The sequence below is a fragment of the Chamaea fasciata genome, unplaced genomic scaffold, assembly GCF_029207755.1.
Source record: "Chamaea fasciata isolate MVZ Bird 193981 ecotype frontalis unplaced genomic scaffold, bChaFas1.0.hap1 SCAF_72, whole genome shotgun sequence".
Classification (NCBI taxonomy): Eukaryota; Metazoa; Chordata; class Aves; order Passeriformes; family Sylviidae; genus Chamaea; species Chamaea fasciata.
The window spans coordinates 459,767-487,503 of NW_027094157.1; the positions used below are offsets into that span (position 1 = coordinate 459,767).

At 44.5% G+C, this 27,737-nt stretch overlaps 1 long non-coding RNA gene across 1 annotated transcript; it reads left to right on the forward strand.

Annotated features, from left to right (window-relative positions):
• The first annotated feature begins 4,497 nt into the window (after window positions 1-4,497).
• On the forward strand, window positions 4,498-11,168 carry LOC136304320 (uncharacterized). Its single transcript, XR_010724473.1, has 2 exons — window positions 4,498-5,076; window positions 8,666-11,168. It is a non-coding gene; the product is annotated as an uncharacterized lncRNA (long non-coding RNA).
• Window positions 11,169-27,737: the final 16,569 nt, after the last annotated feature.

A 27,737-nucleotide genomic window follows, 5' to 3' on the forward strand; every position in this document is an offset into this window, starting at 1 on the left:
TGCCCCAGTAGAGGAGACTGGGCTCAGAGGATACTCTGAGGACCTCTTCAAAACCAAGTCCAGTGCTGCCCTGCTGGATATGCTTGTAGAGGAGGGATTTTCCAAGCCAAAGCAAGTAAGAAGCCTGTGACCAGGGTCTGATCCTCCCAGGAACTGCTTGGCCTCCCAAGCCACCCCTGCTGGTCCCTGTAACCCTCCCAGGCCACCCAGTGTGCGGAAAGGGAAGCACTTCTCTGGGGAAGCTGGGGACATTTCTCCCTCTGGCAGCTTTCCAAGTCTTCCCGTGCCTTCTCCAGGCGCCTGCCATGGTCAGGTACATCCACCAGTGGCTCCTGGCCAATGAGTACTCTGGGCACAAGCTGTTCAGGACCCTGCTGGATCTCACCGAGGCACAGCCTGCTGACGTGGTGATGACTCTCCTGCGTGTGGCCCCATCGTGTGACAGGTATGGGGCCCACCTGCCCAGAGGGCTCAGGGCTCCCCAGCCCATCATCCTGTACAGCCTGTCCCAGGTGTCTGAGCAAAGGAGAAATCCAGGGCCCTCCGGCTGCTCCCTTCTCCAGCTCTGGCATGGCAGGCCCCGAGCCTGCTGCCGTGCTCCCTCCCTGCCCCTCGGGGGTCTGTCCCCACAGGGCCGGGCTGCCTGCATGCTGCTGGCAAGGGCCAGTGGGCAGAGGCAGAGCTGGCAGCCAGCTCAGCTCCCCCCTGCAGCCCAGGCCACGGTGCTGTGTCCGAGGCCCCCCTGAGACAGAGTTCTGACCCTGCAGAGCTGCTTTGTCCATGTGGAAGGTCATCCTGTGCTCCCCCAGCACTGCGAAGCCGGCGCAGATGATGCTCCTCCGTGTGCTGGAGGACTGGCCAGAGCACAGCACGTGCACCTCGGATGGGGACAAAACTGGTGTCTTTGCCCTGGCTGTGAGTTTCTGGAACTGGCCCCAGCTCACCCCACGGCTGCCTTTCCAGCAGCTCTCCACCCTCCTTCCCCCACCGCATCTCCCTGCCTCAGGCGCTGGGATGAAGCCTGGCCTAGGGGCAGCTTCAGGGGCACCGGGCCCGGTGCTCCCCCTGCGTCTCCCCTGGCCTCTCCGTGCCACGCTGGGGCCCTGCCACACCAACACCTCAGCACTGTGTCGGGGGGATTCATCCTTTGCAGGCAACTGCGGTGATGTGGATGATGTGTCAAACACAGTAGACTCAAAGTGAGGGCCTGGCAGTGACTCTGTAAGAAGAAATGGTTTATAAAACAGGGTAAAAAAGTGGGAGCTGGCTGCTGAAGATTGATAGCAGAGATTTTTTTTGGCTTGGTTGTCGCACTAGTGATTCCACGTGGTATATTTTGATGCTTTTCAGTTTAGATTGCTGTACAAGTATGAAGTTAAGGCATTAAAAAAACCCCCTCAAATTTGTCTCTTCAACGGGCTCTAGTACAATTACGTGGTAGTAAATGCATCAACAAATATTGGTTTTAGTTATTTTTTGAAATAGCTCTTAAAAAGCATCCCAAATCTTGAGAATTCATTGGAGCCTTCCTTAATTGTTTGGCATTTCAGTGTGTGCAGGCAGTAGAGCATGTGAGCAGCTGTAACCACGTTCGTGCGGTCAGTTTTGCAAATACATGAAAAAACTTGCTCATGGGAGAGTCACAGCCCACTTGTGTTTACAACCTGAGACTGGTACAGTGAGTAAAAACAAGCTGGGATACTTGTAGGAACAACAAAAACCCCGGAAACCTTGAGAAATCTTTGGAATCAAAATTCTTGTGTGTTTATGGCCAATGCAGTGCTAAGAGAGCCAGGACATGTGGCATGTTAATGTTTGGGTTTGGTTTTTTAGTGTCCACTTAAAATTAGTAACATGGCTCAGATTTTTCAATACAGATCTCTTAGGCACTGGAGGTAGTTAAGTGTGTCATACTAAACACTCTTGGAGTTGAAAATGTTGCTTTGTGTGAGTATTTATATTTTCTGAAACTCAGCTGTGCATGCTTTTTGTTGGCCGTTGAAATGCTGTAACCACAGCTGAATTGAAATTGGTCGGTTCAAAGGAGCTGATACAATTTTATCTGTTTGCTCATCTAACTTAGAGCAAGAAATAGGCACAGACTATGGACTGAGGGATGTTCACTGGTATGTTTGAAAATTTGTGTTTGATAATTGAAGTTAAACATCATGAGAAAACCTCATAAACGGGTGAAATTCAACATGTAAAGTGCTTGTTTTCCTTTGTGGCCTTGTGTGAACTGTCTTGCAGATCAAACTTCTAACTCCTTCTATGTGAGTTAGCATTAGCAATAAGTGGCAAAGTCCATCCTGTTGTTAAGAATTTGGATGCTGTGTAGGGTAAATCCACCTTTTCCCCCTATTGTTTGGCCTCTCTTCTTACCATTTCTGTAATCATCAATGATTGAGTAAATCCCCAAGAGCATTTTGTGGTAGTGATGCAACCACACTTGCCATTTTGTGAGTGTGTGATAAATACGTATTAAATGGTACCAAATGAGCTTAGCAGAGATAATAGGTTGTGTGCTTTTCTCTAGAGGCAAGAACACCAGGTGTGGCCTGGTGTTGGGATCGTGGATCACAGGAATCAGTCGATGACCTCAGTTTTAAAACACCAGTCTGGCTGCATTTGGTCTGCTCTGCTCTCATCTGGAATCTCTGCCGTATGTGCAACTGCAAACCCTTGGTTTATAAATTTGCTTAAAACATTACAAATCTCATACTGATGTAAGACTGCTCCTGCGAGGAAAGGTTTATTAAAGAAACAAATCTTACGTGAGAAGAGTGCAGAGAAGAGATGCATTTTGCCATAGCTGTATGGCTGAACCTGTGGGGGTGGACAGAAATTCTGAATCTTTTCTTCCGGCCCCTGTGTTGGAGGAAGGGTTAGGTTGGAATCCGGCAGTTTTCTAAAGTAGTGTCTTGGAAGAGAGAGGAATGAGTCCCAGGCTGAGCCTTCCTTTAGGAGAGGAACTGCAGGTATCCCGTCATGCCCCGCGCCGCTTTACGCCTCGGTGTATCCCGTCATGCCCTGCGGTGCCGCTCTGCGCCCCGGTGTATCCCGTCATGCCCCGCGCCGCTTTGCGCCTCGGTGTATCCCGTCACGCCCTGCGGCGCCGCTTTGCGCCTCGGTGTATCCCGTCATTCCCTGCGGCGCCGCTTTGCGCCTCGGAGTATCCCGTCATGTCCTGCGGCGCTGCGTTGCGCCTCGGTGTATCCCGACATGCCTCGCGGCGCTTTGCGCCTCGGTGTATCCCGTCATACCCCGCGCCGCTTTGCGCCTCGGTGTATCCCGTCATGCTCCGCGGCGCTGCTTTGCGCCTCGGTGTATCCCGTCGTGCCCTGTGGCGCTTTGCGCCTCGGTGTATCCCGTCGTGCCCTGTGGCGCTTTGCGCCCCGGTGTATCCCGTCATTCCCTGCGGTGCCGCTTTGCGCCCCGGTGTATCCCGTCATGCCCCGCGCCGCTTTGCGCCTCGGTGTATCCCGTCATGCCCCGCGCCGCTTTGCGCCTCGGTGTATCCCGTCATTCCCTGCGGTGCCGCTCTGCGCCCCGGTGTATCCCGTCATGCCCCGCGCTGCCGCTTTGCTCCTCTGCGTACAAATGACGTCACCGGCGTTTATTTCGCCTCTCATTTGCGTAAGTTTACATAAGGCTGGCGCCTCGGTGAGGTGGGCGGGGTCTGAGTCACGCCCAGGCCCCTCCCAGTACAAACCAGTAACTCCCAGTCCCCGTGGTCAGTGACGTCATTCGCGTTTATTTGTGCTCTCATTTACATAAGTTTGCATAGCGGCGCGGTGGGCGGGGTCAGAGCCGTGTTGGCCCCTCCCACTCCCTCCCAGTAGAACCCAGTAACCCCCAGGCTCCGCCCAGTTTGCCCCGCCCTTGTTGTCAAACTTTATAAGGGAAGGGGGCGTGGCCTTATGAGGGGCGTGATCGGTTCAAATGTGGGGGAGGGGCAAAGGTTAAACCACGCCCAGAAACCCCGAAACCAGTTTAAACCAGTATAAACCAGTGACCCCCAAACCCACTCCCAGTCCATCCCAGTATAAACCAGTGACCCCAAACCCACTCCCAGTCCATCCCAGTATAAACCAGTGACCCCAAACCCACTCCCAGTCCATCCCAGTATAAACCAGTGACCCCAAACCCACTCCCAGTCCATCCCAGTATAAACCAGTGACCCCAAACCCACTCCCAGTCCATCCCAGTATAAACCAGTGAGCCCAAACCCACTCCCAATCCATCCCAGTACAAACCAGTGACCCCCAAACCCACTCCCAGTCCATCCCAGTATAAACCAGTAACCCCAAACCCACTCCCAGTTCATCCCAGTACAAACCTGTGCCCTCCAGTCCCCATTCCTGTGCCCTCACCTGTCCGTACTGGTTTGAACTGGGATCTCTCGATGCTCGGCGACCTCCAGGGGGCGGCTCAGGGCCAGGGCCCGGCGCTGTGGGATACTGGGAGTTACTGGTTTATACTGGTTTGTACTGGTTTGTGTTACTGATATGTTTGTTCATTAAATCCAGGATATGGGTGACAAGTTAAGTGATAAAGGTAGTCTCGCATAATTTGCGGTTGTAAGCAATATTTTCCAGGAAGTCAACGATTCTGAGTCTTGAAACGCGGCAGGGGAAGAGCAGACCCCAGCAACAGTGACGCACATGCGCAGAGTACTATTCAAGGAAGTCACGCACGCCGGAAACCGGACTGTATAAGAGGAAGAACTAAAACCCTGACTGGCGCGGCAGTGGCGGGATAATGGTCCCCCTGTCGCCCAGCGCTGCATTACCTTATTGTTACGCTTGCTGTAATTAATAAAATCCTTGATTGGGACAAGCAACGGTGTCAGACTATTCCGTGCAAAATTTCCTCTATAACAATTTGGTGCCGTGACTCGGATAAGAATACGGATCCGACAGAGGGACTAGGGGAGGCGCCCCGCCTGTACAGGCGGCCTCTGGTTCTGAAGTCGGGATCTTGCTCTTACCGACGAACCCAAATTTGTAACAATAAGGTAAGGAAAACCCTATAAGCTCGGTGCACTCGAGGTCCGGACGAAGACGCAGGAGACGCGTAAGTAACTGCCCATTGTGCAGGGGAATCCGTCCGGGCTGGGTTGGGATCCTGGAATACAACGTGTGTACGTGTGAGTGAGAGGAGAACTGGCAGCCAGATTCTCCAAGTGAGTGCGGACCCTTAAGTAGTGCGTTTCCCATCGCCCGCGAGGGACTGGGCCACGAAAAAGGGGAAGTGAGTGAGTACACACACGGCTGAAAGAGGGTATTCCAGAAGATGGGACAGGGGAAAAGCAAGCCCCCTCCACCCATGAGACCCCCTTCGGTTCTTAGGGATTCACCGCTGGGGTTTATGTTAGAGAATTGGAAATATTATCCCACCACGGGGGACAAGGACAAAGTTAAGATGATACACTTTTGTGTAGAAGTCTGGGGAGGACAAATCTCCAAGGCAGTTTGGTGGCCCAGGTTTGGGTCATCAGAATTATGGGTTCAGAGATTTTTGAATCAGTGGGTACGTAGGTAGGTCCCCTTTAATCAGGAAGAGGCTGATTATGCTGCAGTATGGGTTACCCGCCCAGGGGACCAGGGAGTAGCAATATTCAATCTCTCCCAAATGGAGTTTGGGCATAAAGATAAAAAGACTGAAAAATTGCAGGAGGAGGAGGATGCTCCCCTAATACCACCCCCGTATGCACTTCCCCCATTACCACCGGCGCCTCAGATATTACCTCCTCCTACACCCCCTCCCTCCCCTGGAGATGAAGGTATCGGAGCCGCAGTCAGAAGGAGGAGAAGGGAGCAAAGAGAACATGAGTTACTCCCCTTAAGGGAAGTGCCAATAGGAGGAGCCCAGCCACAACTAGGATTTGTATCTGTCCCTTTGAACTCAAATACTGTTAAGAAATACAGTCTATTTTGAGGATTTTGTTTACTGCAGAAGAAAGGACACATGAAAAGAGACTGCAGACAGAGGATAAAGGATGAGGCGGCATTCAAAGAAGATTAGGGGGGTCAGGGGCTCTATGTATTGGGGACCCGTACGAACAAAGAGCCCTTGATAAAACTGAAACTAGGTCCCCAGTCACAGGAGGTAGAATTTTTGGTAGACTCAGGAGCTGAGAGGTCTACCCTCCAGCAAATACCCCCTGGGTGCAAATTATCTAAAGATACTGCCCATGTGGTTGGAGCAAAGGGAAAACCCTTCAAGGTAGGGATTATACAACAAGTTTTAATAGAAACAGAATCTAAATTAGGTATGGGAAATTTTCTCTTAGTCCCAGAAGCCGATTTTAATCTTTTGGGAAGGGATTTGATGGTAGAATTAGGAGTAGGTTTAGAAGTTAAAAAAGGGGAGCTGGGAATTAAAATATGTGCCCTTAGGGTTGAAGATGAACAAGAAATTAATCCCGAAGTCTGGTATACCCCTGAGACCGTGGGCAGACTAAACATCTCGCCATTTAAAGTAACCCTCAAGAACCCGGAGAACCCCGTCCAAATTAAGCAATATTCTATGTCTATAGAAGGGCGGAAGGGGTTGAAACCCGAAGTTGAGAGATTAATATCTCAGGGACTATTAGAACCGTGTATGTCCCCATTTAATACCCCAATTTTACCAGTAAAGAAACCCAATGGCACTTATCGACTAGTGCACGATTTAAGAGAAATCAATAAGCGCACTATGTCCAGATTCCCAGTAGTAGCAAACCCCTATACCCTTTTGAGTAAATTGGGGCCAGAAAATTTGTGGTACAGTGTAATAGACTTAAAGGATGCTTTTTGGGCTTGCCCTTTAGACGAAAGCTGTAGAGACTATTTTGCATTTGAATGGGAAGACCCTGACACAGGGCGCAAACAACAATTGAGGTGGACCGTGCTTCCACAGGGGTTTACAGAAAGCCCTAATTTGTTTGGACAAGCCCTAGAACAGATTCTTCAAGATTTTACCCCAGACCCAGAAATTACTCTGATTCAGTATGTGGATGACCTATTGATAGCAGGAAAAATGGAAAATCAAGTCAGAAAAGAAAGCATAAAACTTTTAAATTTTCTGGGGCTTAAGGGGCTGAAGGTATCAAAATCTAAATTACAATTTGTAGAAGAAAAGGTAAAGTATTTAGGACACTACATTGAGAAGGGAGAGAAGACAATTGACCCGGAACAGGTACAGGGAATTTTATCTTTACCCCCTCCAGCAAGTAAAAAAACAGGTTAGACAATGGTTAGGACTATTGGGATATTGCCGCTTATGGATTGAAAACTACAGTAGTAAAGTTAAATTTTTATATGCCAAGCTCACCGAGTCTAATCGTATAAGCTGGGGAAAGACAGATGAAGAGCAACTCTGGGCATTAAGGAGAGAATTGGCAAATGCACCAGTTTTAAGTTTGCCAGACTTAAATCGACCATTTTATCTATTTGCCAACATAGAGAATGGGACAGCATATGGAGTATTAACCCAAGATTGGGCAGGGAAAAAGAAGCCCATAGGATACTTGTCTAAATTATTAGACCCTGTGAGTAGGGGCTGGCCCACATGTTTACAGGCCATTGTTGGATGTGCCTTAATGACAGAGGAGGCTCGAAAAATAACCTTCAATAGTACCATTAAGGTATTATCCCCCCACAATGTGAGGAGTGTTTTGCAGCAAAAAGCTGAAAAATGGATCTCTGATTCCAGATTATTAAAATATGAGGGAATCTTGCTGGAGGCCCCGAATTTAACATTAGAAACTACATCTTTACAAAACCCTGCTCAGTTTTTATTTGGGGAACCAAAACCATCAGAAGAACTGGCCCACGATTGCCTCCGAACTATTGAGGAACAGACTAAGATTAGGCCCGATTTAGAGGAGGAGGGGCTCTCAGAGGGAGAAGTAATTTTTGTGGATGGCTCATCCCGGATAGTGGATGGAAGACGTAGATCAGGGTATGCACTAGTAGCAGGGAAGGATTATGAGGTATTAGAAGCAGGACCCTTGAGTCCGTCATGGTCAGCCCAAGCATGTGAATTATACGCCATCTTGCGGGCTCTTAAAAAAAAAAAAAAAAAAAAAAAAATTTTCACTGAACTTCCCAAGGTGGGAAGATACAAGTATGTGTTAGTACTAATAGACCACCTCACCCACTTCGTAGAGGCATTTCCAACCGCAAGGGCCACTGCACACACGGTGGCCAAAGTGTTACTAGAACAAATTGTGCCCAGGTATGGAGTAGCTGAAAGTATAGACTCAGACCAAGGGCCACACTTCGTATCAAAAGTTATTAAGGCCTTGTCAGAAGCCCTTGGAATAAGATGGGAAGAACATACCCCGTGGCACCCTCAAAGTTCGGGGTTAGTAGAGAGAGTTAATGGAGAATTAAAGAAACAGCTAACCAAGTTAACTTTAGAAACCAAACTTAATTGGATTAAGTGTCTCCCCTTGGCCTTGTTAAATCTCAGAACTCTGCCCCGATCTGATGTGGGGATATCTCCTTTTGAAATGCTGTATGGGATGCCGTATGATGCAGGTATGCCTCGAGACCATCCCGGAATAATAGATAAGCAAATGAAAGCATTTATAACTGAGATGATGGCCTTTAGGAAGAAGTTATGGGAAAAAGGGCAGATATTGCAGAGACCACCCTTAAATATTACTCTACATCAGGTGCAACCGGGAGACTGGGTCTTAATCCGAACTCGGAAAGAAACTACTCTCCAGCCCCATTGGGATGGTCCATATCTGGTGCTCCTCACAATAAATACAGCAGTACGAACAGCAGAGCGGGGATGGACTCACGCCAGTCGTATAAAAGGACCAGTGCCCGAGCCTAGGTGGAAGGTCATCAGCCCAGCTGGAGACTTAAAGTTGAAACTCACTCAGGGAACTGCAACAGGAAATTAAGAAAGGACATTCTTGATGAATAGAAAATATTGGTATAAAACTTTTAGGATAGAATATCAACTAGAGCTTGAAAGAGATCATAAGGGAAATATATATGCTGATTGTGTTTGTATTAAATGTAATGATTCTTATTGTAATGGGAATTGTTACCCCTTTGTATGTTACCAATGTTTAGTTTGTGAAAACAGGTGGTGGACCCATTGTCACAGAGGCAGGCCCCCGAGAGGTGTTTGCTGCCTCTGTCTAGAAATTCAGCGGGAGCTTACTGATTTGGTATTGGCTCAGAAAGTAGCTCAAGGGGAATTACAAGTAGACTCTAAAGAGTGGTGGGACATATTTGCAGAAGGCATAAATCCCGAACTATATTGTTACCATTCCAATGAACCAGTCCTTTTTGTGGCACAAATAATAGCTGGAGTGTGTCGCCGTCGGGTAAAAGAAGTAAGGTGTGACGCTCCTCAGGTTAAAGACCACAACTGGAACACCTATATCCAGAGATCCTTAAAGAAAGGGCGAAAGTCCCCTCCTGAAGAATATCCCTGCTGCCGAGAAGATGGGTCTCCCCGTGGCTCGCAGCAACCGAGTCGACGGGCGAGGCAGAGGGAGAGAAAACTGTGGAGGAAGTCGCCCTGGGATAGGTGGAACCAGGAGGTCATGGAAAATGAAATGTCCAAGGACTGGGACTAAAATCAGGGAAGAAGAAAATGAGATGGGAACAAGCCACTGTTACAATGAAAAAGCCACCTGTAGACAACTGTTACTGTCACTACTATTATTATCCCTATGGGTAAGGCAGACAGGAGGTCAAACACACCAGCCTTTCAAATGGTCCTTGATTCGTATGAATGACTACAAAATTTTAGACTCCCTTGTGACCAGTCAGACCCCAGCCTTTAAGGCTGGGTTATGCAACATGACAAACATAGAATAGTGCGGGAGAGTTTTGAATTTAACTGGGTTTTATATGTGTCCGGCCTCAAATCCTGGAAAGAGCTACTGTAATTACCCAGGGGAGTATTACTGTGGGTATTGGGGCTGTGAGACTATTGCTTCCGATTGGACTCCAGGGGGAGGTGCAGATCAATTTATTAGAGCAGGATTTGGTCCCACAGGGTGTGCAAAGCATTGGTTAGGACCATCTGGAGAAATTTCTTACTTAGGAACTTGTGAATATGTGTATATAAATCCAGAGAGCCCTGACTGGGTATTAGGAAAATATTGGGGAATTAGACATTGGGAACCTGGGCGTGATAGAGGGAACCTAATAGTGATAAAGAAAGAACCCGCCCCAGCTGATACCTATGGTATGGGACCGAATAGAGTTTTAGAGGAGGATGAAGAGCTAACACCGGTTACAAATTACCCTGAGGCTACAGGCTCCCCACTAACCATATCCAGTCAGCAGAAAGCACCCTTGCATAACTAAGTCAGTACGCTCATTATCAGAAGTAGTTTTACAAAACAGACGGGGCCTGGATTTATTATTTTGGCAACAGGGAGGACTTTGTGTAGCCTTAAAAGAAGAGTGTTGCACCTATATAGATCAAACGGGAATAGTCTTTGACACCCTAGGAGAACTAAGAAAACAACTAGAAAAAAAAAAGGGAAAGAGAAAGAGAATCCCATCAGAGTTGGTATGAGAGTTGGTTCAATCATTCCCCATGGTTGACTACCTTACTGTCCACCATAGCTGGACCAATATTTTTACTAGTTCTTGTATTAACTTTTGGTCCCTGTATTTTTAACAAACTTATTACAATAGTAAAAGCGCGACTGGAAGCTGCCCACTTGCTGCTGGTACAAGCAAAATATGAGGACTTAGAAAATAGAAAGGGAGAAACGGGAGATGGATTGGAATGGAGCAGACAAGAGCTTAAGTGATTTAATGCACAACATAAATTAACCTAAAGACAAAGGGGGGATATTGTTACTGATATGTTTGTTCATTAAATCCAGGATATGGGTGACAAGTTAAGTGATAAAGGTAGTCTCGCATAATTTGCGGTTGTAAGCAATATTTTCCAGGAAGTCAGCGATTCTGAGTCTTGAAACGCGGCAGGGGAAGAGCAGACCCCAGCAACAGAGACGCACATGCGCAGAGTACTATTCAAGGAAGTCACGCACGCCGGAAACCGGACTGTATAAGAGGAAGAACTAAAACCCTGACTGGCGCGGCAGTGGCGGGATAATGGTCCCCCTGTCGCCCAGCGCTGCATTACCTTATTGTTACGCTTGCTGTAATTAATAAAATCCTTGATTGGGACAAGCAACGGTGTCAGACTATTCCGTGCAAAATTTCCTCTATAACAGTTTGTACTGGGTTATACTGGTTTGTACTGGTTTGGGGGTTTTCCTTACTGGTTTGTACTGGGAGGGGCTTTAGGGGTCACTGGGACGAACTGGGATGAACTGGGAAGGGATTTGGGGTGACTGGTTTGTACTGGTTTATACTGGTTTATACTGGTTTGGGGTTTTTCTTTACTGGTTTGTACTGGTTTGTACTGGGAGGGGGTTTGGGGGGTTTTTTGGGATTTTTGGGGAGAATTTGGGGGATTTTGGGAATCTAAAAATTCCAATTTTTCGTGGGAATTTTGGGGTCATTTTCTGGGATTTTGGGGATCTGAAATCCTGTTTTTTAATGGGAATTTTTGGGGTGAATTTTTGGCGTTTTGGGTGGGAATTTTGGGGAGAATTTGAGGGATTTTGGGGCTTCAAGAAACCCCATTTTTCAGTCGGAATTTTGGGGTCATTTTTTGGGATTTTGGGGCTCTGAAATCCTGATTTTTAGTGGGAATTTTTGGGTCATTTTTAGGGCATTTTCGGTGAATTTTGGGGGATTTCGGGGCTCTAAAAGTTCCAATTTTTAGTGGGAATTTTGGGGTGAATTTTGGGGGATTTTGGGGCTTTAAAAATCTCAATTTTGGGAGGGAATTTTGGAGTAAATTTTTGGGATTTTGGGTGGAAATTTTTGGGTGAATTTTTGGGGATTTTGGGGCTCTGAAAATCCCAATTTTTAGTGGGAATTTTGGGGTTTTTTGAGGGATTTTAGGTGGGAGTTTTGGGGTGAATTTTTGGGATTTTGGGTGGAAATTTTGGGGGTTTTGGAACTTCAAAAATTCCAATTTTGGGGTGAATTTTGGGGATTTTTGAGGCTCTAAAAATCCCAATTTTTAGCGGGAATTTTGGGGTAAAATTGAGGGATTTTGAGGCTTAAAAATTTTCAGTTTTCAGTGGAAATTTTCGGGTCATTTTTTGGGATTTTGGGTGGAAATTTTGGGGTGAATTTTTGGGATTTTTTGGGATCGAAAAATTTTAATTAAAATAATCAAATAATTAATTATTTAATTATTTTAATTAAAATTAAATTAAAGTAAATTTCAATAAATTTTCAGCTCGCCGGTTTTTGTTGTTGTTGTTTTGCTGTCGCCGCGGTTTTCTTTTTTTTTTTTTTTTTTTTTTTTTTTTTTTTTTTTTGTTTGTTTGTTTGTTTGTTTGTTTGTGGGAGTTTGAGGCGGTTTTTGGGAAAATTTTTCCCCTCAGGTTTTGCCGATTTGGGGATTTTTTTTCTTTTTAAAGCAATTTTTTTTCCCAAAAAAATTTCGTTTTTCCCTCTAAAATCCCCATTTTCCCCCCTAAAATCTCCCTTTTTTCTCCAAAATCTCCATTTTCCCCCCAAATTTCCGTCTTATCCGGCAAAACCCCTCGCGCGCCGCCATCTTGTACGGCAACCCCGAGCGGCCAAACCACCCCAAACCCGACAAATTTTCCTGTTTCCCAACCAAAATCTCCATTATTCTCTCTAAAATTTCTTTTTTTTTCCCTTAAATCCCATTTTTTTCCCCCAAATCTCCATTTTCTTCGTTTTTGTACGGCAAAAAAAACCCCGCGCGCCGCCATCTTGTACGGCAAGATCCTCCGGGCGCCGCCATTTTGCCGCCCGCTCCTCACCCCTCACACCGCGCCGCCATTTTGTACGGCAACCCCCAGCGGTCAAACCACCCCAAAACTCCCTAAATTTTGCCCTTTCCCCCCCAAATTTAGAGTCGGAGATTTCCATTTTTATCTCTAAAATCCACTTTTTCCCCCAAATCCCCTTTTTCCACCCAAATCTCCGTTTTCTCCATTTTGTACGGCACGATCCTCAAGACGCCGCCATTCTGTCGCCCTCACGTCTCCCTCAAACAGCGCCGCCATTTTGTACGGCAACCCCCAGCGGCCAAACCGCCCCAAAACCTCCCGATTTTATCCGTTTTTTCTCCAAATTTAGAATCGGAAAATCCAATTTTTATCTCTAAAATCCCCTTTTCCCCGAAATCCCCTTTTTTCCTCCCAAATCCCTGTTTTCTCTATTCTGTACGGCGAAATCTCCGAGCCGCCATTTTGTCGCCCTCACACCGCGCCGCCTTTTTGTACGGCAAGCCCCGGAGGCCAAACCGCCCCAAAACCTCCCGATTTTATCCGTTTTTTGCCCCAAAAAACGAGTCGGATATTTCCAGTTTTTAATTCTTTTGAATTTTTCAGGATCCCCCCTCAGCCCAACGTGTCTTTCCAGGGTCTTTTCGGGGTGTCTGAGGGAGCGGCCGGAGCGGCCCTGGGGGAGCTCAGCGGGTTTGGAGCGAAGGTTTGCCGGAGAGGGCCTGATTAACCAAACAAAAAAACCCGAAATAAATAAAAATGTAAAAATATCATTCTGGGGAGGGATTCCCCCTCCCCCCAAATTTTTTGGGGGTTTTTTGGGGGGTTTTTTTGGTCACCTTTGGCCGCCAGCTGCAGGTGGTTCCGGAGGCGCCGGCGGCCCTGATCGGCCTCGTGCATGGCCTTGGCAAATGAGGAGACAGGGGAAGGAGGCAGCTCTTAGGAACAGAATTATTCCTTTTATCCTCTCTATGCCTGTTTAAGTACTGCCTTCCCTTAGGGGGATAACTCAAGCAAACACCTGTTGGATGCCATTGTGTTTTCAGGGATGATTTAGGGATGGCTGCCCATTTCTAGTGATCCTGTTCAGAAGTGGTTTAAAATGTACAGTAGTGTAGGCGGAAAGTCAAGCTAGAGCTGCTGTGACAGTGCTTCCATCATCTGTCAGCATCCTGAGTGTTGTGAGCTAAACCTGAAATTTGATTTGAACTGCCTGATATCTGCCAAGGGGCAGGATATCATTGCTGGAGAGAAATCCTCTCATCTTCTGCGACTCCATCCCCAGTCAGATGGAAGAACAGGTTGGTATCCAGAGGTGAATGGCACTGGACCTTTACGGGGCACAGAAATCATCCATATCCCCATGCTTTTAAGGAAAAGGATTCTGAGCAGAGGGCCCTTTGGCTCTGCGGCAGAAACTGTTTGGAAAAAGTTGCTTTAATAATAAGATTCTGACTGAAGAGTTTTGCAGAGGATGGTTTGCTTATGGAAATGGTCAAGCGGTCGTTCCGGTATTTGGACACCGGGTTACAAAAAGAGGAAAACTACTGTATCGGTATACACGAAGTGAATGAAAAAGTAGATTAAAGGAAAAGTTCAGAAGCCAAAGCTGGAGAGAGGTTCAGAGTAACCCAAAATTGCCATCCAAGATCTTGTGGAGGAGGGTTGTAAACTTTCTGAGGTATTACTGTGCGTGTACTCCCTAACGAATACATTGGGTGTGTTAGACCAAAGCAGACAATTAATTTTTAACACAGAAGGACTTTGAGGACAACTCTGACACCCAGAGGAAAGAAAAGGCTTAATGGAAAGTTTCCATCTTCGAATCACTGCTAAAGTAGAAGTGCTGTTTTGTTAGTGGAAAATGTCAGTGAAATTTCAAATAATTGTGTATTTCTGAGAGGTGATTTACTACAGTAAATCCCCTTTGTGGACTAGTTAAGTCACAATTGAAATTTGGTGCTGTGCAGTAGTCCATTGTTCTGGTACTGAAACTCTTTAGGGAACAGCCCCCATAAGGGGTAATGATTTGCTGGTGGCCAAGAAATGTATTTTCTGTATGATCCAGGTGGAGAAGTAAAGGAAGAAATGCTGTGAAATGGACACATTTTTTGTACACCTGAAAAGAGACTTGGATGTGATATGCAGGCAGATATCAGCTTTAAATTCGATGTAGTCAATGTTAATGGTATTAACATACAGATCTTTATCAGCAGAGGTGTATTCAGGCTTCTTCTATTTTCCTGTCCATTTGCTTCAGTGTAGCAGTGTGAGATGAAAGCCCAAGGCTTTGCAGACTGGCTCCTCATTTGTGCCCCTGTTTGAGGCAGGGAACAGGTAGACCTGAGAAACAGTGAGAATGCCAGCACAGGGGCTCCTGCTGCACGTGCTGATGCGTCCCTTGTGTGGGATGGAGACTGCCCACTTGGTTTGAGGATTTGCTTCCAGGCACCTGATTTCTCTGAGATGGTGTCATTTTCTCTGTAAATGTGCCTCTATGGCTGTAGCTGCCAACAGTTTAGTCTGAACAGTATTCATCGGTTTGATTGTTTCCTGCTCCCTCTGACTTTGTGGTGCACAAGTCGACCTAAATGTCTCAATAATGAATTATTGCTGGGTAATTAATCAGCTTCCCCTGCTTTAGACAGTTGCCTCCTAGAACTTACCATTATTCACCTCCATCAGCCAAGACATACAGACACTAATGGCCTCATAATATTGTCAGGAAGATGTCAGGTAGTACTGCCAGGGTGTGAGTGCATCTCTTTGATCTAAGCAAATTTTGTTAGTGTTTTGCCCCTAATCTCATTCTACACATTTATCTTGCCAGTGCCACGAGCTGGACTGAGGACACATCATCAGGGTGCAGTCGGGAGCAGTCTGTCCAAATGAACAGTGATTTCAGATTTGCAATGGGAAGTGAGTTATTCCCCAGCAGGTAAGTCACAAAACCAGTTACTGACAGCTGGGACAGTGGAAATTCTCCTTGCAGTGGCCTTGTTTTAAACACCAAGATGAAAATATAATGCATGCTTAGAAGGTGCAAACAATGTCTAGTCTCATTTCACTCAGTGAAATTTGCTCAGCTTCATCTTGGAGCACTGGAGATATTTTAGTATTTCAAAGTGTATCAAACTATTTGCCCAGTATTTGGAAAAGCTACTCAGATTTAGTGGAAATGTTTCTATTTCAGACCCAAACCACTTTGATATTTGTTAATTTTATTAGTGTATTGAAGTTCATTGACACTGGGAAAAGTGATCCTGTTTCTTCAATTGATAACACCACAGGAATTGCCTTTTTATTAATCTTTATTTGGGTGCCTCCCTGTCCCTATGGAACAATGGGGTTGAAGATGCAGTGAGGTAGAACACTGGAAGGAAAAGGCCAGGCTAAATATTCCTTGAAATAAATAGGTCTCTTTCCCTTGACTTCAAAGGAAAAAAAAAACCAACCTCATTAAATACAATTGAGGGGAAGAGGAAAAAAATGAGATCCTTTGATTTGAACACACTTTGGAGCAGAGCATGGAGAGATGGGAGAATGATCTCTGTGAGATGAATAAGTTGCCTCAACTGCTGCATTTGTTTTGGGGTGGGTGAATCATTTCTTGAGGATTCTGTTTTTAAAAGTTGGATTTGACTTGGCTGATATTCCTTTCAGCATCTAGATTTTCTATTTTGGCTTGTATTTTTCATACAAGAACCATGTTGTTAGAGCAGATAGCTGGTCCTGCAGTACAGGCAGATCTCATAAGGGTAGGAGGATAAGGAAATACACCGGAAAGGACAATATTGAAGATTTTATCAAGTTTGACCTCCCGGCAGTTGAAGCAAGTTGTCCTTCAAGGTCTTGTGGGAGCTGTTTCAAGTGAAGAGAGCACGAGTCACAAACACAGTGAAGTTCTCTGACTGATTCTAAACAGGGTAAAGAATTAGCCCCTTCACCATCACGCCTGGATTTTTACCTGGGGAGAATGTCTATGGAAAAAGATTGTGGCTGTTGTGAAGGAATAATGTCCAAGGCAGCCGAAAATCTGCGTTGGCTGATGTGTTGTGTGTCCTCCCTCCTCCCAGTGTTTTCAGTCAGTGTGTCAGAGCCTTTCCTGGCATGTGAGACATTCCTTGAAGTGTTGAAATGGTTCCTTGGGACTCCCTCACTCTTGGCAAAAAAAGTAGGAGGAGTGTTGGGGGTTAGGTTTGTTCCTTCTTTCTCGAAAGAATTTTTTCCCCACGCGTTACCAAGGAGACCAAGTGTTGGATACTTGAGAGTACTTAACCTAAACAAAGAGGTGGACAAAGGTGGAAGGGGGAGATAACGCAGGTAAAAGACAAAGCTTGAGGCAGCTGCGTGCTTTTATTTCTCCGGCGTTCGGGGAGACATCCTGCCCCTGCCTGCCGGGACACCCTGCCATCCCAGCGACCAGCCCGGGACTTTTCCACTGTTTCAGCTTGGTGCTCTGAGGATCCTGCGGGGACAGCGAAACCAAACTGCCCTGGGTTTTGTGAAACAAAGCCCTCGAGGTTTTTGGTACTGTTGTCGTTTGTCATTAATGCTGTAGTTGTTTGGTGGGGGGGGAGTTTTTTGTGTTTGTTTGCTTTGTATTACATACTAGTAGAGAACTGCTATTCCTATTTCCCAAATCTTTGCCAAAGAGCCTCTGATTGTAATTTTACCTGGCAGATACCTGTCTTCCCAAACCAAGACAAGGAGGAAGGACAAATCTCACTCCCTCCACTTCCAAGGAGTGTATATTGTGTGTTGTATACTCCCTTGGGGTGTTTGCCACCTTTCCTGAGGGTGAACTTGTAGGATTTGTTGCAAACTTATTCACAAGAAATGTTGTGTGTACCTATTAGAGTTTTAGAGTGAGTTAGGGATTTGGCAAAGGTGAATTGTTTAAGTTGAAAATAATTTTTGGGTGTAACAGATCAACCCCTGCATACTACAGATAAAAATACTTGCAAGAACCTTTCCCTTTTTCATTTATCATTATGCACACTGCTTCACTGGAAAAGGCCTCACAGGATGTGTTTGGAGAGGAGCCTGCTTTTCCATTAAACAACAAGGAATATTTGACTTTTGAAAGAAAGAGACAAAAACATGCCATTTTTTTAATGGCACGTTCTTAGTTATCAGATTAACAACATTTTTGGAGGGGTATTCAAGCAAGTATTAAGCGTAAAACATACAAATAAACGTACTCTTACTTTCAGCAATCCTTTAAGAACTAGAGACTTCTCTTAAAGCAGGATCCCTTTCCTTCTGGGTGGATCACCTTTAGGTATTCCTCCAAACAAGCTGCAGCTGTCCCATGTGACACTGGCAGGGGCAGCTCTGGGCCGTGGTGCTTCCCCAGGAGTTTTTGGCGGCTGACTCTTGCTTAGGTAATTTAGTAATTGTGCTGCCACCTTCGGGATCCCCAAAAGGTCTGTCTCCCACATGCCTGCATGTTGCAAGACTCTATTTCATTTCCATACGTTCCTCTTTTCTGTGCACGATTGGTCTTTGGACAGATAAAGGAGGGGTTTTAGCACCTGTTAATGAATTAATTAAATGGTGGATGTACTGATGTCATCTCTACAAAATGATTCTGTTAGATACTTTGGAGACTTCTGTTTTGCTTGTGTGATCTTTACTATTTGAGGGAAACTTTGAAACTCCTGATGGGCCTTGAGTGATTTTTACTTCTTGGACAGACCGTGCTTCTCTTGTCTTTCTACTTGTTGTCCCCTTAATTTTAGCCCCTAGAGGCCTAAACTTTACAGTTTCATTAAATAAATCATAAATGCTTCAGTTTATAAATAATATAGATGTTCATTGTATATTTTTATATAATTTAATTTTGTCCCCTACAGGGCTAAAATTTGGAGGGTGAGTGCTGCTCTTCAGGAAAACCTGGTGATGGAACAAATGAGGCGCAGCTGGCATCAGTCAAGGTTTCAGTTAGACAGAGTGGAAACTCTGCAGTTGGACCAAGTGCCTTCATCAGAGCAGCAAGTTCCAGAGCTCCTTCACTGTGGCACCTTCGGGCTTGGTGGCAGGAGAACCTGACACAGTGAGTGTAAAGCAACGACACCTGGGCTTGCAGAGTCTGTGGCTGAGTAAAATCTGGTCTAAGTTCTGTTGTTTTACAGAAGAAAAATGTTGTAGCTGATCTGTCAAACACAGTAGACTCAAAGTGAGGGCCTGGCAGTGACTCTGTAAGAAGAAATGGTTTATAAAACAGGGTAAAAAAGTGGGAGCTGGCTGCTGAAGATTGATAGCAGAGATTTTTTTTGGCTTGGTTGTCGCACTAGTGATTCCACGTGATATATTTTGATGCTTTTCAGTTTAGATTGCTGTACAAGTATGAAGTTTGTCTTGCCCTTTCTTTGTTGGGCAGCTTTATGGCCATGATACTCAGGAAATGATGAGCTTTCTTTATGTTGATTTAGACTGTTGGCTGGGGATTATTTGTGGGGTTTTTTCTGCTTGAGGTCTCAACCATTAACAAACAAACATGTGCTGAACTTCTGCTTTGTGCATAAACCTCCAAAGTGGAAAAAAGCCTTTGATATTTCCTGTATTTCTGTTATAAAGTAGCTATAAGTGGTACAGTTTTGGGGGTGGGTGACTCACTTCTTGAGGATTTTATTTTTAGAAGTTGGATTTGACTTTGTTGATATTCCTTTCAGCATCTAGATTTTCTGTTTGGGCATGTATGTTCTACGTTGAGTTTAATGATCATAGTGTCAAAAAGTCAATATGCTGTTGTAGAAGTGAGAAGTTTGCCTGAGTACTGGATTCCAGGGAGGAGAAATAGAAGGAAATAAGTAAACACTGTTGCAGTTTGTCTATTTAAAAGCTCTATTTAATATATTTTTTACCGTGTTGATTGCTGAGTTTAATCAGAGTCCGAACAGATTTCAAACCTTCTCTCCAGTTTTAGGCAGCTTGGAGATGGCAATTTCAAGATTACCTCATCTTGTTGGCGTGGTTTCTTTCTAGGAAGTCTGAATGGTACATCAGAATCTACTTTGTTTTTCCAGAAGCATCAGTACTTCATGGTATTGTGGGAAAGTTCAAGTCATTACCGTGCCAACCCGTCACAGTTAATTTTTTGGCAGAATGAATCCATACCAACCAATGGTTTCAATCGATTTCTTATGCAGATTCTGCAGTAGATGTGCAGATCTGTTGATTAGCTCAGCCTGTTGGAAGAGTGGGGTCTGCCCCATTTGTTGTCCTTGGGGACAATCGTGGCTGGGTTATTGCTGGGGGCCTGTCAGCTCACAAGGAAATGCCCTTCAGCTCTTACCCTGACTCAGATCAGCATGAGGAACATCATGACATTATAGTTATTTTTTTAAAAATGTTTTTCATGTATTTGTCAACTTGTACTGGTGCTGCATAAATTCATTAGGAGTCCTTGTGGAGTGCTGAGCAGGGTTGTGGTAAATGAGTTTTGCAGGTGTGGATTGGTGGAATTGCAGTTTGCCCTGCAGTGTGTTTTAGTCTCCTTTGTGAGTGTTTCCCCACCCCTCACCTGGCTGTAACATGTATAAGTGCCCAAGTGAGCAGTTATTTACCTGTGGCAAGTCTGTTGTACCTAACCTCAGGAAATTGTACACCTCCTGGCCCTATTTACCTTGATCTTATTCCATAAAATCTTCATGCTGATAATCTGCGCAGCTCAGAGGCACTGAAAGATGATCTGCCAAAAGAGAGAATACTTGCTCTGAACTCTGTGGAGGCCCTCAGGAGTCATTCTGATTGATGTCTAGGGATTTCCCAAGGATTTGACATGCTTGATCTTGAGCTTGTAATTAATTGTCAGAGCTGCTCTCAGCTTTAGAAATGGGTTTCTACTAGCTGGTCCAAAATAGCAATGTTGGGCTTTGAAACTTGCCGTTTACGTGTGAAATCAATTGCACCAAGAGCATGTTGTTTTCATGAGTAACAAAAAGGATCCTGTTCTGTAATGTCATCCCATCTGTTAGAAAATGTTAGCACCTCTCATTTCACAAGGCTTTTTTTTTGTACACGGCAAGGATGCATTAAATTTAGTCACGTGCAGAAAGAAATCTGCACCTGGATACTCGTTGTAAAGGCACTAGATATGTGTGATTTCTCTGTATTTTAACACTTATTTGAATACAATAGATGAAGCTGCTCAGATGATGAAAGGGCTCTTTGGCTATTGAAAGCCCTCTTGCCACCTCATCTCTCCTACTGTCAGTGTATGCCTGACAGTTAATAATAGCTTGAAACTGGTATAGTTTCAAGCTATTTTTTGCCCATTTCCCTCTTGGTTGCCATCAAAAGAACAGGTTCTAATAGGGGAGCCTTTCTTCCTGCAAGTAAATGGATGTTTAGTGAAGAGAAAATGCATGGCAGTGGTGGAAACTTAGCAGAGCTTCCTGCTCCTGCTGCACTGCTCATTTATCACTCCCCATTTATCCATGGGGAAGGAGGGCAGTGTCTCTCTTTAGGATATCATGCCCTGACTCGGGGAGATTTACCTGGTGGTCCCACCCCAGAATGGTCCATAGGAAGCCTGGCAGGCTGCCAATTTCTTGCTTAGACCGAGGAATCTAAGGGGCTAAAACCAGGAGAATATGTTCTGCCTGTGTTACATGATAGACATGAGCAACGTGTTATCACAGAGATGTGACAGGGACCTCGTTAGGCCCAGCAGATGTTTTAGTCCTGGCTCTCCTACTCTGAATGTGAGAGCTGGAAACATGCTGGCAGTGTAGTGCACATCCTCAGAGGACGGAAGGTAATTTGACAGCTCACTTTAACCCTCTTCAATAATGTTGACTCTTCTGGCATCAGTTTGTTGAGAATGTGGCTTCTCATGTGGAAAACCGAGACTTCTTGTAGTAAAAATAAGGATTTCTTTTCCTGATTTGGTTTTCTTTTTTTTCTGGCTTAGGTTAGAAGAGACAAATATTTGAATGTAGCATTGACGTCTTTAATTTCTAAGCTTTATTTGGAGACTTTGAAAAAGTGAAAATATGCAAGCATTATTGAAGGAATAAAGTGTTCTTGTTTGATGCATTCGACTGTTCTTTTCTTTCTGAGAATCTGTGTTTTTAGAGATACCAGGCAGTACTTTTTCCTTTAGCAGTGCCAGAGTCCTGCTGTCTGTCTCAAGAGAAGGCAAAAAAGGTCAGATAAGAACTGTTTAGATAAGATAGGTGGCATTTCTGTCAGTTCTCAATAGCCGGTGAACCAGATGAGGAGCTGCACAAAACTGAAAACAAACAAGTAATGTTGCTCTGTCCCTGTCCCCAAGTCTAAAAAATCCTCTCAATGCCCTCAAGCTGCTGTCTTAGTGAAGGGCATCTTTTCTCTTGAGTGCAAGTTTAGAAAATGTTTTGTTGTGCTGGTTATGTTAATTAAAGCGATGTTTGTTTTCCAAGACAGCGATTCAGAGGGCTGTCCTGCTCTGCATCATTACCTGTCACAGCAAAGAGAATATATTAAGATGGGAAACTGAGATTGGTGTAAAAGTCTGTCTTATCTGCAAGGTATATCAGCAGTGTATTTCATAGAGCTTGATTGTATCCAAGATTCCAGGGGGCTCCTGGTGTCAGGTGAGAATCCTTCTTTATGGAAAGCACTTGCTCTTTTCCTATTGATATTGGTGAGCCAAAGAAACTGTTTTTTGCTGCTTCTTGTAGCAAACCGAGTGGGAAATGTGAGCTGTAACAGCACTGCCTAAGCCTCTCTGGCAGCCTCATGCAGTAGCCTGCTTTTAAAATTGGTTGGTAAGATGACAGCACTTTGCTGCCCGTCTGTGAGGTATCCATGTAAGGTGGGTTACCTTTGCTCAGGTGCCTGGAGACTTGTTCTTACAAGAGATACAAACAATGCATTCCAGAATTTGGCACATCTGGGACATTTTATCTTGCTCTTGGAGAAAAAGGTCAAATGCTCCACAGCCTGTTTCTCTTAAATAGCAGAAAATCCCAGCATGGATTGAAGATTTGACCCCATTAAAATACATCAGATCTAACATAGCTGTGTGGTTTTAGCTGTGTACATAAATACAGAACTGCAGATGAATATTTAAGCACTCCTAGTGTAAATAGAAATACGCAGATGCACATGCTAGGCATCCTCATGCATGCCTACAGCTGCAGAGAAAATGTACAGCAGGCAAAGGACTTTCTGATCCAATGAAATGAATGGCTTTATTAAGATCTTAGTTCCTCATTAAAAATACTGAGAAGTAGAACTTGTATGAAAGACTAAAGCTGGAATTTCAGATTAATGTGTGTGGATAGTCAAGATGAACTCAATTCTGAAACGTAGGAGTGTCTATGGAGATCTGTTGAACTGTGTTCATATATATCACTGTTTCTTCTTGTCCCAAGTTTGTTTTTTTTTTTTTTTTTTTAATTTGGGTTTGCCATTGTGCAGTTTTAGGAAGGTTAATATTTAGTGCAATTTAGAAGTCCTAAAGAAAGCAAGCGTTTTAATACAAGACATTTCTCCCATTGTTTTAAGAGGAAAAAATGATCTTGTGTCAATGGTATGGACTCTTATCCTCCTGCTTCAGTGTCCTGGGTTGAAGTATATTCTATCACCATCTTCATGAACTGTTGAAACCAGGTGAGGCAGTGCTCCCTGCCTCCTCCACTCTGGCTTATCTTCTGTTAATGGGCCATCAGCACCTTTGCTACACAGCTCACAGATAACCCCCTCCTGGACTACCTCCTGTTAATGGGCCCATCAGGCCTTATCACATGACTCACCATCCCATTGTGGGATGCTCCGCCCAGAGGGAGAAACCAAGCATTCCAGCCTGGATATAAGCTGAGACTCTGAACACCAGAGGGGCGCTTACCCACTGGATTCCCAGAGGACCCGAGCTACCAGACCTTTCTACAGGATCACTGCTTCAGGAAGACCACCTCATCTGGACTGCTTCCATCACTACGCTCAGGTTGTATTCTGACTCTGTCAGTGGTCTTTTGTATTATTGCATCGATTTTATTTTACTTTCTTTCCTTTTTTTTTCTTTTTTCCTATTAAATTGTATCTCTGACTTGGAGCCTCTCATTTGTTTTGCCTTCAAACTACTACATTCAGTATTCAATTATTTTGATTCTTCTAAATTTTCAGCATCATGTGCACATGAAATTGGCCTCTTAAGTGATAGATATTTTTTTGAAGGTTTGCTCAATTGTGCTTTCAGATTTTTCATTCACCTTCTGGTGGCTTGGCTGGGTCTGCATACACAAGTGCCTGAACTGAACTATCATTAGCAAGTGGTGGTTCAGTTTTTCCTCTTCTGGTCTTTGTGGCCTCTAAGTTTTTCTTGTCTGCTGTCTTTGCAAGCCAGTTTTTCTGCAGGGTCACTTTAAATCACCTGGTGTAACAAACCTGAGTGTGACAAATGTGTGCATTAGGGAATGTGTCTTGCTGGTTGTGGCCATCAAAATAGGTTTCACATGGTAGAAATTTGATAGTATATCTACAGTTCTCCAATCTTGCTTTTGCCAGTGTCCTTGAGTTCAGTTTTTTAACAGTCACAATGAGTTACTGACTAGCTGGCATTGAAAAAATTTGACTTTACCCTCAGGGGCCACTGTAGGCTTTGTTCTGATAAATACTTGTCCAAACATCCCCATTATTTTTTCTTCAAGACAGAAAAATGTGACACAGGGTGCTGTGCCTGTTATCTCCCACCTAGACTTGTTTGGTTGTTTGGTTGTTTTGGTTTGTTTTTTTTTTTCCTTTGAGAGAAACTTCAACCTTTCTATTCATTGACCTGGTGAATACTTTATCAATGTATTAAGGTCCTTTTATTAGTGTGGATTTTTTTTAAAGTGTAAAATAAAAATCAGGGAAATATTCTAATTGTATGATTTATATGGTTGGTTCTACTCCAGAAGAAAGCTTAATTGTTGAAATATTTCTGAGTTCCTGTGTGCTGATTTCTTGAGTAGTCTGTGCTAAGTCTTGAGCAGAAACTTGCAGAAGAGCTGCAGGATTGAAGGAGAGCAGAAGTGACAAAAGTAAAGTTCTCCGGGGAAATCTTATGGAGGTTAAGCAAGTGCAGCAGGATTTGAGCAATGCTGCTCAGTCCATTTGTTCATGTGTGGATGCCAGGGGGGAGGAGACTGGAACTGGGAGCCAAGATCGCTTAGAGGTGTGTCTGTGAGAGAAGCCAACTGCAATCTGCTGGTTTCTGGTGACTTTAGAGGTACCTGTCCAGTGTTAGTCCTGTCTCCTACTGGAGCAAGCTGTTGATCACTTAGCCAAAAATGTTGCTGCTTTAAAGAACTTCCCCAAACTTTAGGGAATAGTGGGACTGTCATTAAGAAAGAGATATAATTCCAAGCACTTTCTCTTGGTTTTAAATGCTGACTTCATGGGGTTTTTCCCCTAAGAGTAGGAGAGCTTCATGTAAGTCTTGAAACTGCTGGTGGTTGATAGGCTTTTATTTATTTAATCAGGGCAGTGCATGTTACAGAACTGACAGCAAAGGGATCAGGGCGGGAAATATTTTTTACTAGGCATCAACATGCTGCTGTGCTGTTGGGAGAAAGGGGAGATTGCTTTGCCAGCACCATCTGGGAGCCTCTGCTTGGCTGTATGGTAGGCAGACCTTTTGTGAATCAGTGGAGAATTGCCTTTGGAATAAAGCCTCTTGGTGGCAGGTTTTTTTAATCTGCTGCACTGACAGAATTGCTCCATCTTGTCCTCTTAATGCAAGCGTGTGTGCCAAATCTGCCTGAAGGGCTCTGTATCCAGGAGAGAAGGAAATGGTGATGCCTCTGAAAGGTGCTTGCCTTCTTTTGCGAGACCAAATAAACTTTTGGTGGCTTTGTGGGGCTACAGCCGGCGCTCTTGGGTTATATATTCTTCTTATATAAATATAGTACACACTTTAAATTTATTGTTGGAGGAAAGAATAGAAATGTTGGCTGTGACTTGCAGAGGCAAACAGCGTATGCTGTGTGTATAATTGTCAGTTTCCTTAAAAATAATGTTTCAGAGTCTGTGTCTCCTCAGGATGGTGGCAGAGATACCGGAGTGCCCCTGGTGGGCTTCAGGGGTGGAGGGATGGATGCAGCGTTTGCCTGTGGAAAAGGTGGGGTGGCGAATATATTGAGTTGTATGAAATGGCATTTACAGAACTTGCAAATAAGAGCTTCAGCTGTTCAAGCTTCCTGCCCTGAAGTGTTTGTGATTTAGTCTCTCCTCTCTGAAGAGCACCTAGGTAGGTTTTTTTGGGTTTTTTCCCCTGTGTGGGGCAAGGTGGAGAAGAAAGAAGCAGGTATGAAGAGAGCAAATTGAACAGCCAATATTGCCAACAGCCAGTAACATCTTCAAAGTTTACCTGCAGCTTGTAAATTAAAAATGCCAAGTCTTCCTTGTGCTGAAGTCAAGCAAGCAGCCACCAAACATACACCTGGTGAGTGCAAGGAGAGATGGCAGACATTTTAACTGGTACCTTTTTCCAGTGGTCTTGAATTAATGTACTTCCTTGAATGATCCAGGAGCATTTGTCCACAAGTCCTGAAGGCCATCTGCAGTTGCTTAAAGTATTTCCAGTGTTTTTCTTTACTGCAGCTCCAAGTTGGTTGGAACCAGTATTCTATCTGCCTTTGGAAAAAATGTAGTAGATTCCAGAAGAAATGAAGTTTCTCTATGGAAATACGAGTGAGGAAATTGAGGCTTGAAAACACTCCGATTCAATTGTGATTGAAGTTCAGTCACAATTTGAGCAATGAGCAACACCCTGGAACGTTCACATCTAAGTAGCATCTGATCTTGTAGGGCTTGGTAACGTGTTAGGGAAGATTTGAGTGGAATCCAGGTATTTTTGGGCAGTGACATTATTCTGAGGGAGTTTTGGATTCTCTTAGGCACCAGTAGTACCCTAGTACAGCTCCTGCAGGCAGTGGTCTTGTTTCAAATACATCAGAACTTCATTTGCTTTACTGAATATGGAGCAATGTGGTATGAGGAGAAGTGGGTGCAGTTTGAAATATAATTCCCGTGTTTGTGGAATTTAGGTGTTATGCTGGGGAAGAGCCACCAAAAGAACCGTTAGACAAACAATGAAAATCGGCAATAAGGTGTGGATTTTTGGTGTAGCTTGTCTCCCTGTTGAGCTAAAGAAATATTTCCAGCTAATGTAGAAAGGGGCGATGATCTTGCTGCTGAACTACTCTGCCTGCAACAGCCTTCAGGGCACAGTGCTGAGCCAGATCATCAGTGCCATTTTGTAGCCTGTGACTGATAATCCAGGTTTCTTATTTTCAAGGGATTGCTGAAGAAAGCGTGCCTGAATTCCTTTAAGTATTTGTGGTGACCAGTAGTTAAACAGGAGAGTGTGCACTTACAGACGTGTCAGTTGGAAAACTCCATATTAAGGAAGGTGAAAATGACTTTAAATACAAATATGGAACTTGGATGTTGACAGAAGTGCTGTAAAAAGCATTAAATGTTGGGGGCGTTTAGAAGACATGAAGGCATCAGGGGTAAGTAAGGAGCAGTGGGAAATGTCCTTGTGGCTCGTTAGAGCGCCTTGTGAATGGGCAGGAATGTTTAGAGCATGACTGAACATCATGAATGATGGGAAGGCATTGTATCCTTTGTGTGCTTTGTTTCAATAGCCACAAGAACACTACCAGTACTAAGGAAATATTCCAGTGAAAGCACTGCTGGAATAGTTTCAGAAAGAAATAGAACAGAGGATCTTGTAACCTTTCAAATCCTATTTTGTTGTATGACACTTCTTTGGATGGGAATGTTTTAAAATTGCTCTTAAGTACACAAAGATAACAAAACCTATCCAAACAAGCAAACTCCATGTACGTTTACAAAAAAACCCCCAAAAACCTATGAATAGAAGCCTCCCATCAAAGGGGTGAAAATATTAGGACGAAGAATTCCCCCATGTAGAATAGCA